Source organism: Martes martes (assembly GCF_963455335.1).
Source record: "Martes martes genome assembly, chromosome: 17".
NCBI classification, from domain to species: Eukaryota; Metazoa; Chordata; class Mammalia; order Carnivora; family Mustelidae; genus Martes; species Martes martes.
This window is the reverse complement of record NC_137905.1, coordinates 42,183,325-42,195,496: the sequence shown is the minus strand read 5'-3', so window position 1 is coordinate 42,195,496 and position 12,172 is coordinate 42,183,325.

Below are 12,172 nucleotides of genomic sequence, written 5' to 3'. Positions count from 1 at the left end.
CTGGGCACCACGGTCACTTGTATATGACTCTCCAGGGCTCACATTCCAGCCATGACTGTGGCTTCCTGGCTGTGTGACCCTGTCCAAGGGATCTCTCTCTCTTCTGGAGCTGTTTCTCTCTAGGAAATGAGCTTTGCTGCCGCACCACCATGCTCTCTGCTTTCCATCATGGATGCGCACCCAAGCAGGCACACACAGCTGTGGGGCGGGTATAATGAACTCATGCAGATAAAAGTGTCTAGTGCAACAAAGACAGCAAACGGAAAGTGATTTACAATGTAATTTGTTCAGCCAGCTACAATCTAGAGAGGGTTCATGGCAGGACATGGGACTCCACCGATGGCCTGGGTCTGGCTTTATCTCCAATCCTCCCCTAACCCTTACCTCCATTCTTAAGGGCCAGCTAGGGATTGTCCCCTGCATGTAGAGAGGATTGGAACAGCAAGCAGCAGCCTCATCATGCTCCCTGCCCTGCTCATGCTGTCACCAGGTGGGGGCAGCCAGATCGAAAAGGGTCCCATGACTCTGGGATGAACACTTATAACCAGGGTCATTGTTGGGGAGTGGGAGGAGAGATAGACCAGAATAGAAGTTCCCTGCCCCCAAGCCAGACACCTTCCTATCCCTCTATCTATCTATCATCTCTCAGAGCTCAGCAGACTTAACCCTTTGGTCCCTGAGGTCTTGGGAAAGCTGGATTGTTGTTGGTTTTTTTTAACTTGATACTTTTTTTCCCCAGAAACTGGTAATATGTGCACCAAAAACATGAAGTCTGATATAGCATTCTTGCTTTTGAAAAAAATTTCAAGTAAGGACATGGAAAACAAAACAAGTCTACTAAATGAAAAAGCATTGTTATCTGATCAAAAAATGGACAAAAGACCTGAACAGACATCTCAGCAAAGAAAATATACAGACAGCAAATAAGCCTGTAAAAAGATGTTCAACACCATACATCATCAGAGAACTAAATATGAGAAACCGCTGCATACCTATTAGAATGGCCAAAATTCAGAACACGGACATCACCAAATGCTGACAAGGACATGGAGCACCAGGAACTCTCGCTCATTGCTGCTAGGAACGCAAAATGATATGGCCACTTTGGAAGACACTTTGTTAGTTTCCAACAAAACTAAACCTGCTCTTACTACACAATCCAGCAACTGCAGGCCTTGGTGTTTACCCAGAGGAGGTAAAAACTGTGTCCACATGAAAATCAGCACTGATGTTTATGACAGCTTTATTTATAACTACCCAAACTTGGAGACAACTAAGATGTTTTTCAGTAGGTGACTGGTTCAGTAAACCATGGTACAACCAGACAATGGAATATTAGACAGCAATAAAAAGCAGAGCACCCAGGATTTTAGGACAGTGAAACTACTCTGTATGATATGACACTGATGGGTATATGTCATACGTTTATCCAAACCCACAGGATGTACACTACCAAGAGTGAACTCTAATGTAAGCTAATGTAAACTCTAATGTCGGCTCTTTGGGTGATAACAATGTGTCATTGCAGGTTCAATTATAATAAATGGACCACTGTGGCAGGAGACGTTAATAACAGGGAGACTGTGTCTGTGTGGGGATGGGGATTTTATGGGGGAATCTCTGTACTTTTCACCCAATTTTGCTGCAAACCTAAAATTGCTTTAAAAATAACATTTATTGATTTTTTTAAAAAAAAAGCATTGCTTTTAATCTCAGTGGTTTTCAAACTTTCTTGACGCTAAAGAGTCACTTTACATCACAAGTCAGGATGAACACATGCTCACAAAAGAAATTTCCCAAAACAATACTTCCTGACAGCCCAGGACAAATCCTGGTATTCTGAAATTTGTCTTCTCTTTTACTCAATTTAAAAGATGCTTGTCATGTCCTTCTAAATTGATCTCATGAACTACTAATGAGTCACTACTCACAGTCCGCAAAGCTTTAATTATAGGCAGGAAAGGATGCTTTAACACTAGGAAAAAGTGGGACCCAAAGAATATTCCTTTATGGTAAATACGTTTTGTTTAATGAAAGCATCATAGTTTTGTTTTTCTTTTTTTAAATCTGCAGTGGACTGATGAGAGTGTGCTATGAAGAAGCACAAATAGGGGAAGCTATATCCGTGGGATTAATTTCATTCATTCATTCATTCATTCACTCACTTATTCAACAAACCTGTTGCTGGGTGCTGGGATGTCAGCAGCAGTGGGGTTCTGGAGCTGGCTCATACCGGCCGGCAGGAGTCAGGGGTTAAAATGTTCAGCACTTTTGGTTGAAATCACATTGATGGCTTGAGACGGGCCGCACGAATCATGAAGAGCCATCAATCAGAGTCCCCCCGCCCCATACACACACTTTACCCCTTTGAAAATTAATATAGGGGAACCCCAGGAAAGTCCAGTGGGAGGTTGGAAAGGGAAACCGAACCAGTCCTGTCAATGACAGGAAGAACTGTCAATTACAGACCCCAGGGGATAATCCCCAAGGGAAAAAAGGATCAACTGTAAGCCCTAAGAGGAGAAGTCATTGAATCTTCTGCAAGACATTGACAACTCAGCTACTCAGCCGATGAGGAACCACCAGCAGCCTGGACTCTTGCTTTTCTCCGACAGACCTCCATTCAGAACAACCGCTCCCAGCTTCCTCCTCCTCCATGAAATAGTATTCCTCTCCTTTGTTCTCCGGACTTGCCTATAGGTTTGCCATTGTTTGCGTATTCCAAACTGCAATCTCTGTTATTCCCAAAGAAACCCATTTTTGCTGGTAAGACAACTGACTTTTACTTTTAAGATTAACACCCCATAGCTGCTTGTTACACATTCATGAGCACGACTGTGCTGGTCAGTCCTCCGTGTGGACAGAGTTTATGTTCTAAAAGGGAGGGAACAGTTCACGGAAATAACCACAAAAGTAAGTGTAAACATGTAAATGCTGTGAAGTAACAGTAGAGGAATCCACAAGAGCGTATGATACCAGGGGCTCCAAGAGGGCTTTTCAGAGGACGTGAAATCGGAGCAGAGACTTGGAGGATGAGAGGATTTAACTAGATAAAGATTGCAAGGAAGAGTGTTTCAGGAAGAAGGAATAGCATGTGCAAATGCCTTGTGCCAAGAAAGAGAAGGGCCAAGGGGAGAGCAAGCGGAAGCAAGGTGGGAGGCGGGGAGATGTGTCTGCAGGTGGGGGCAGCCCAAGCAAGGTCTGTGACAGGGCGAGGCGTTTGGGTTTGATCCTAAGCACAAGACACACAGGGCTCCTCCCACGGCGTGTGATGGGATGTTCCTGGAAATGCCTTCTTTCACGCTTTCTCCCATCAGACTCTAGGAATGAGACGTACAGTACAGATTGTAAGCAGCTGTGGGGCAGAGACGACCATTCCATCTCTTCGGCATGTGCCTCTGGTTAATGATGCAGACTGGGGTTTTAAGAGTCAACCTCGGGCAGGTCGGATGAGTCCACGATGCGAGAAAACAGACCTGGAGAGCTCAGCATTTCACTGGTGCAAGGGAGGGTGGGTTGGCCTGATGTTCCTTAAAAACGATGAAGGGAGGAGCTTGTCGCCCCACACATGGAATATATTTTGAGGGCGGCCAGAACAGCCTGCAGGCAGCAGTGGAAGAAACCACAGTTGGTGACAGAGAAGATACAGGGCACAGGCAGCTGCTTCAGTACCACAGGTCTTGGCGTATGGGGATAGAGGGCAGAGTGAGAGGGCTTCTTTATACATCGTTGTTACAGCAGTCATAAAGGGGTTCTTTTTTTTTTTTAAAAAAAGATTTTATTTATTTATTTGACAAAGAGAGATCACAAGTAGGCAGAGAGGCAGGCAGAGAGAGAGAGAGAGGAGGAAGCAGGCTCCCTGCCGAGCAGAAAGCCCGAGGCAGAACTGGATCCCAGGACCCTGAGATCATGACCTGAGCAGAAGCCAGATCCTTAACCCACTGAGCCACCCACGCGCCCATAAAGGGGTTCTTGTAAGGGGGCAGCTAGCCTGTCCCCGTGTGGTCGGGATAACACCTTTCAGTTTCCCACTCCTGGGGAGTCCTCTCCGTCTGCTGTCACAGAACAATTGTCATTCCTTTCCCACTGATGCCTCGTGTTTGTTATGTAACTGGTAAGTGGCCGTCTAAGCTGCACCACACCTAAAACATGGGGGCAATTGTGGTAGCCTCCTCGTGGGGTACTTCTGAGGACATTGAGATACCTGTAGTGTTTCCAGGGTACCTGGTACCTAGTAAGGGTTCAGTAAGTTTAGCTGCCATTGTTAACAGCGTCTCCAGCCTCCTGAAGTTCCTCCCAAATCAAACACACCTGAGATGTGAGGCAGGTGTAAACAAGTTCTTTTACTGAAGGGTCAGTTAATTAGATTTGACTCTGCTGCAAGTGTCAGAACCCCAATCTCAAGTGGACTTAAATAGAACAACAAGAAAGGAGATGAAACTTATTGGTACACTAAAATGTTTTCAGCTTCAGGCATAGTTGGATCCAGGTGCTCAAGATGACAATAGTAGGAGCGTATCTCTGTCTCTTCCACCAGCTCAATGTACCTCTATGTGGCCTCATTCTCAGGCTGACTCCCTCTTCCTGGGAGAAACAATGGCAACTCGAGGTTCACATCCTATTAAAAGACTGAGTAACCCAGACAAAATATCAGCATAATTCCCAGAATTGAATCTCACTGGCTGAGCTTAACCATGTACCCATCCCAGAACCAATGGCTGTGGCCAGGGTACAATTGGCCAGGGCTAGGGCCTGTGCTCATTCCTGGAGCTAGGAAAGGATGTCATAGTCCAAACTATAGGGGCTGAAACACAGGGACAAGAATTGCCCAAAGGAAAATATGAAGGCTGTTACTCAAAGAAGAGAGAGTGGTTGCTGGTCAGAGGGAAACCAGAGATGTCCTCTACAGTCACACAGATCTCTGCTTAGATGGCTTGAGGGTGTGACTTTATCCAGCTTTCTTGCCTCCTTGAACCACTAAGGGAAATGAGCCACTGGGGCTTGTTTCTTGGAAAGGAAAATGTCTACAGTGAAATCTTTTCTCCTGTTGTCTCTTGTTCTATTCTCAACCTTCCCCCTATAGCTCTGCTTTCCAGCCTTTGAATCTGGCATTCCTCCCTTCTTCCCTGTGAAATTCCATCTTCCCATCTCTTGCAGTGGAGGAGTGGGGGGAAGCTTCAGTCAGATGCTAATAGAAACTCTCTTCTGGCCAAGTCTCCTACACCCAAGGGGCCATGCCCACGTTTTGGGCTCTGGTCCTGAAATCACAAGAATTTGGTGGGTGTATCAGTCAGGATTCAACCGGAGAAGCAGAACCACTGAGCTATACCTATAAATAGCTACGAAGGCACTTGTTCCTGGATCTGATCTTATGCAATCCAGGGAACAAGTGAAGCAGTCTCTGTCAGGGGGTTGTATTTGAGTCTGATACATGAACTTGAAGTCCACAGGGCAGGCAGGCAGGAAGGGAAGATGGATGTCAGGTCAGGGAGAGCAAGAATTAGCAGGAGCACATGCCCCAGGCTGGAGTCTGTGAGGATGGACTGAGCCTATGTCAGTTCCTGTTGCCTCTGACAACTTGGTGGTGTGTGTGTCCTTCTGGAGTCGGAGCCCTTCATCAGAGGGCTAAATGCACACCTGGCCCAGGAGTTAGGCAGCTGAAGGAGGCAGCTGAAGTTGCAGGACCAGTGGAGTGTGCCAGCAAATGAAGGCCAGGATGCATGAGCTTCTAGAAGCCTGCTACTTCCGGCTGCCCCAAATCTTCCATAAGAATCCCTCCTATGGGCTCAACCTTATGGAAACACACGGAGAAGGGGATTCTGGGAAATGTAGTTCAACGCAAGCAAGTTGCTACATTAGGAAACCACCACACACAGTCTACCCCTTGTCACCCAGCACGTACGGCATCTCCTTAAACCATACTTAATCTCCAAATAAAAAGAATAACAGAGTCGTGCTTTAACTAAAGTACACATGTGCCAGCTAAAATTCAGAATTTGCTAGCCTTTTTCTTTTCTTTTTCTTTTTTAAAGATTTTATTTATTTATTTGACAGACAGAGATCACAACTAGGCAGAGAGGCAGGCAGAGAGAGAGGAGAAAGCAGGCTTTCCACGGAGCAGAGAGCCCGACACGGGGCTCGATCCCAGGACCCCGGGATCACGACCCGAGCCGAAGGCAGAGGCCTTAACCCACTGAGCCACCCAGGTGCCCCTTGCTAGCCTTTTTCTAAGGACAAGATAGAGTACCTTTTTTTTTTTTTTAATTATTGGTTGAACTCATTCTTCTCATCGCTGATTCTCCACCTTTGAGATCTTGTCATTTACATATTGAGCAATAAAGCTAACTGCTATGAACATATCCTATGTTAGCAAACAAGGGGAGAGAGGGAAAGAAAATAAAAATATGTGGTATGTATATACACACACACACACACACAAACGTATTCATTTCAAAAAAGGGAAGAAGTAAGTATTTCTTTCTAGAAGTATAGCTACTACAGTTCTTCTGTACCTGCTCACGGCTGGCATTTATAATTATATTTATAATCCCTTTCCCATTATCTATTTGCTATGGTCTCCATGTTTAGGGTCCCCCCCATTCATATGTTGAATGGCCAATATGATGATACCAGGAGGTGGGGCCTTTGGGAGGTGATAAGGTCATGGAGGTGGAGCCCTTATGAATGGGACTCTTACAGAAGAGACCCCAGAGAGCTCCCTCACCCCTTCCACAATGTGAGGATATAGGAAGAAGTCTGGACCCAGAAGAGGGCCCTTACCCGACCATGCTGATGCCCTGATCTTGGACTTCTAACCTTCAGAAGTTTGAGAAGTAAATTTCCATTGTTTATAAGCTACCCCTGCTTGTGGTGTTTTGTTAGAGCGGCTGAATGGACTATGAGGCCTTTCTGTATTCACTCTGCCCTCAGCGGCCATCTTGTCTGGTCTATCTCTATCTTCCATTCTGTCAGTTTTTTGCATCATATATGTTCGTGGTCTGTTAGATATGTAAAAGTTAATAATTCGTTTTTTAAAAGATTTTATTTATTCATTTTAGAGAGAAAGAGAGAGAAAGAGTGGGGGCGGGAAGAGCAGAGGGAGAGGAATAACCAGCCTCCACACCGAGCTCAGAGCCCAACATAGGGCTCAAACCCATGACACTGAGATCATGACCTCAGCTGAAATCAAAAGTCAAACGTTTAACTGACTGAGCCCTGCAGGCACCCCTAATGGTTTATAATTCTATCTTCTTGTTGAATTGAACTTTTTCTTAATACAGAATGTACTTTGTCTCTTGGAACATTTTTATTTAAAGTCTATTTGCTCTGAAATTAGTAGAGATACCTTGCTGTCTTTTGGTTACTTTTTTCTTTTTTTAAGATTTATTTGACAGACAGCGATCACAAGTAGGCAGAGAGGCAGGCAGAGAGAGAGGAGGAAGCAGGCTCCCCGCCAACCAGAGAGCCCAAAGTGGGGCTCGATCCCAGGGCCCTGGGACCATGACCTGAGCCGAAGGCAGAGGCTTTAACCCACTGAGCCACCCAGGCGCCCCTCTTTTGGTTACTTTTTAAATGGAGTTATCTTTTTCCATCCTTTTGCTTCCAATCTATTTTCAATGTATTTCAATGTATTTGTGAATTCAGATGATTTCAATCCATTCTACCTATTTCATTTTCAATCTGATTTTAGATCCAATCTCTTTGGATTTAAAATGAGTCTCTTGTAAACAACATGTGTTTTTGTCCCTCCTGCCAGTCTCTGTCTTTTCATTGGAGAGTTTCATTCATTCCCATTTATAGTAATTATTGATAAGGTGGGAATTAACTTCTGCCACTTTCTTATTTAATTTCCATATGTTTTACAGCTTTTAGTCCCCCATATTCTACATTGCTAACTACTTTGATGTTTAGTTAACTTTCTTATAATGAAGTATTTGAATTTCTTTCTCGGGGCACCTGGGTGGCTCAGTGGGTTAAAGCCTCTGCCTTCAGCTCAGGTCATGGTCTCAGGGTCCTGGGATCGAGCCCCACATCGGGCTCTCTGCTCCACGGGGAGGCTGCTTCCCCCTCTCTCTCTGCCTGCCTCTTGCCTACTTGTGATCTCTCTCTCTGTGTCAAATAAATAAATAAAATCTTAAAAAAAAAAAAAGAATGAATTTCTTTCTCATTTCCTTCGTGCATTCTATAGCTATTTTCTTTGTAGTTACAATGGGGATTATATTTAACATCCTAAAGTTGTAACATTCTGATTTGAATTTAGACCAGCTTAATTTTAATAACGTACTAAAACTCTTCCTTTACAGCTCTGTTCCCACCCTTTGGGTTGTTGATGTCACAGAATTACATCTTTAAACATTCTGTGCCCCAAAACACAAATTAAGAATTCTTTTGAGGGGCGCCTGAGTGGCTCAGTGGGTTAAGCCTCTGCCTTTGGCTCAGGTCATGATCTCAGGGTCCTGGGATCAAGCCCTGAATCAGGCTCTCTGCTCAGCAGGGAGCCTGCTTCCCCCTCTCTCCCTGCCTGCCTCTCTGCCTACTTGTGATCTCGGTCTGTCAAATAAATAAATAAAATCTTTAAAAAGAAAAAAGAATTCTTTAGAATGGATTAGTCTCACATCATGTAGAAAACAAAATTGGTGTTAGAAACCAACGTCATGGGCACCTGGGTGGCTCAGTGAGTTAAAGCCTCTGCCTTCAGCTCAGGTCATGATCTCAGGGTCCTGGGATGGAGCCCCGCATAGGGCTCTCTAGTCGGCGGGGAGCCCATTTCCCTTCCTCTTTCTCTGCCTGCCTCTCTGCTTACTTGTGATCTCTGTCTGTCAAATAAATAAATAAAATCTTTAAACAACAAAAAAAGAAACCAACGTCATAATAATACTAGCCTTTTGACTAATACTTTTTTTAAATGTCTCTCAGATAATAGAGCAAACAAAAAGTGCATTTATAAATCATTATTAAAATAATATTAGCTTCTTAATTGCCCATGTATGATATTGTGATTTATAATACAAAATACACGTGTGGTCTCCAATCTCCATTCCTGACACAGAGCTTCTCAAACCCTCAGACAGAGAGATAAAGATATCTTTTGTTATGTTAATGCGGCGATCCTTGGACCATTCCTAAGGAAGAGATATGATTGTCCACGGACAATCATATGACTAGAGATTTGAAACTTTGCGTCTTATAACTTACCTGCCCCCTGGGAAGGGAAGGGACTGGAGACTGAGTTGAATTGCCACTGATCAGTCTTGCCCATGTAATGAAGCCTCCATAAAAACCCAAAAAGGTGGGCTTCCTAGAGCTTCCGGGTGGGTGAAGACATGGCTATCTGAGGAGAGCGAGCACAGAAGCTCCACGCCACCCCCACCCCGCCCAACATCTTGCTGTCTGCTTCCCTTCTATCTGGCTGTTCCTGAGTTACCTCCTTCTATAACCAGTGATAAACCAGTATTCTGGTAAGTGCAATGTTTCCCCGAGTTCTGTGAGCCACTCTAGCTCACTCATTGAACCCAAGGAGGAGGTCGTGGGAACCTCTGATTCATAGCTAGTCATTCAGAAGCACGGGAGACAGCCAAGACCTCCCTCCGGCTTCTGCAGGAGATCCAGGCTTATAGGACAGAGCCCTTAACCTGTGGAATCTGATGCTATCTCAGAGTAGGTAGTGTCAAAATTGTGAAATTGTAGGGCATCCAGCTGCTATTGGAGAATTGCTTGGTGTGGGAGGGAAAGACATTACGTGTCAGAATTCGGTACAGATTCTCACCACATTTTAACCTTATTTAGATTTTCATTTCCTTAGGTGTTTTCCAGGTGCTGTCAAGCAGCTCTTCACATCACCCCACAAGACCACCCTAAGCATTTCTTGGGGGTGTAACAAGTTCCCTCGGCTTCCTTTTTAAATATGAGAATGTTTTGGGATGCCTGGGTGGCTCAGTGGGTTAAGCCTCTGCCTTCAGCTCAGGTTGTGATCGCAGGGTCCTGGGATCGAGCCCCACATTGGGCTCCCTGCTCAGTGGAGAACCTGCTTCTCCCTCTCCCTCTGCCTGCCTCTCTGCCTACTTGTGCTCTCTCTCTCTCTATCTCTCTGTCAAATAAATACTTTTATAAATACTAAATAAATATAAATAAAATCTTTTAAAAAATGAGCACTGGGTATTATTACAGGCAACCGATGAACCACTAAATTCTACCTCTGAAGCTAGAAAAAAAAAGAAAAAAAGGGGGGAAAAAGAAAAAGCAGCAGCAGTCAGTGATCAGACAACTGATCCTCTATATTTGGAGGACAAGGTGCTTTTTGGCCATTTGGGTCCTGCAGGGGGTAATGCAAGCTGCCGGAGGAACATGTGCACAGGCACCTGCCATGGGTCTGGGGCCGAGGGCTGGGCAGCTGCTACTCTGCTAAGAGCTGAAATTGAAGGAAATTACCACAATGTACCATCCAAGCCTTCCTCTGGAAGTTTTTAGGCTTCAGTCGTCTCCATAGTTCTGAAACGAGTCTCCGGTGCAATTGCCGTCCAGGTGGGGAGACAGCTTCCTTGCGCGCGCTGCTCCCACCCCCTCGCCCCGCCCCGCCCCGCCCCCGCTCTGCCATCTTCCCAGAATCCTCCGGGGTTCTTTGTCAGGTGATGACAATGTTCTAATATGGCTTGTAGTGAAGGTTGTGCATATCTATGAAAAGACTAAAAACTATTAGTTGGTACACTTTAAAGATATGGATTGTATGGTATGTGCATTATATTACGAGAAAGCGGTTATTTAAAAGAAAGAAAGAAAAAGTGCTGCTCTTTCCATGAGGGAAGGCATTCGATGTAATCAGCCTGCCATCACCAAGCTGACCGATCCGCTTGGGGACTGCTGCTGGATCAGGGGATTTAGTGCTGGTCTTTTCTGCTGGCAGACTGGGCACTTACCAGTGGCAGTAGCCAGATCAGCCTTTCTGAGTGGAAGTTCTGATTGCAGATCCCGCGCGCAGCTCCCCTGGCCGCCTCCCACCCCCCATGGTTAATGAGCTGGGTTGGTGATGATGGCAGTGGCTGGGCAAAGCGACTGATGGGTGTCCACTAGATGGCTTATCCTATCTTCCTAAAATCTTATTTTCTGAGTTCACTCTGGCGAGCCCCTGCGTAGGACACAATTCTCTTCCTCCTCTGGAGAGTTCTACCTACTTATCTCTTCCCCAGACCTCTTTGTAGCAGTCTCTGACCATCCAGCCAAACCATTAGTCGCAACTGATGAATTGATATAGATCTGTATTTCTGGGCATCTCTTGTTGCGGTCAAAATGGACAACCGGGTGCTCTGCTCAAATTTCTGCCCATGGGCAAAGTTTCCCTTGACCCCCATCCTTCAGGGGTGTCCCAGGATGGCGCTGTCATGATACAGCTGTCCACTTTTGGGTGGTGCCTCCATGTCCTACAGAATTATATGTAAACCAAAGTTTTCTGTCACTAGAGTTTTACTATCTGCAAAATCTGATTTTTTTTTCTTCTCAGTCAACTAGTCATAGAGAGCTCCCCACGGGCCATAGGTGAGGTTTGAGAGCGAGAAGGCATTGAAGCAGGAATCAGGGACCTGGACATCAGGGTAACTTCCTCAGGCAAAGTACTCATGCCTTCACCACCTGCTAGAACCATCTTGTCTAAACCACTTCCACAGATCGCTGCTGTGCATGCCTAACTTTGTGACTTCTTGGGTCGTGCAACAGGTGATGAAATGTCGCTCCATTGGCATAGTATCTTAGTGGCCTGGGGTCAAATATTTAGCCTCTACTAAAGACCAGTAGAAAGCCAAGAACTGTTTTTTCAAAGATAGAATAATTATTCTCAGAGAATGACCTGACTTTGCTCCAAAATCCTAGAGGTCTACACCGTGATTCACCAATAGGGAGCTGAGAGTCCCCAAAGAGCACCCTGTCTACCAAGACACTTCAAGCACCATTGTCTCAGCCCGGATCTGTCGCAGAGCTCTCCCTCATTCTGGGTCCCACTCATAACTCACAGCTGTCCAGATTGCTCAGTAAATGAGCGACAGCGGTATTTCTAAGTGAGGTATATGCAGATTTCAAGGTCTGAAGAAGTTCCCCAAGCATTGGGTCTCTCTTTCAGGGTCAGGAGGGCCATGAACAACAACTTCACTTGTACCCAGGAAGGAGTATATCCACACCCCTCCAA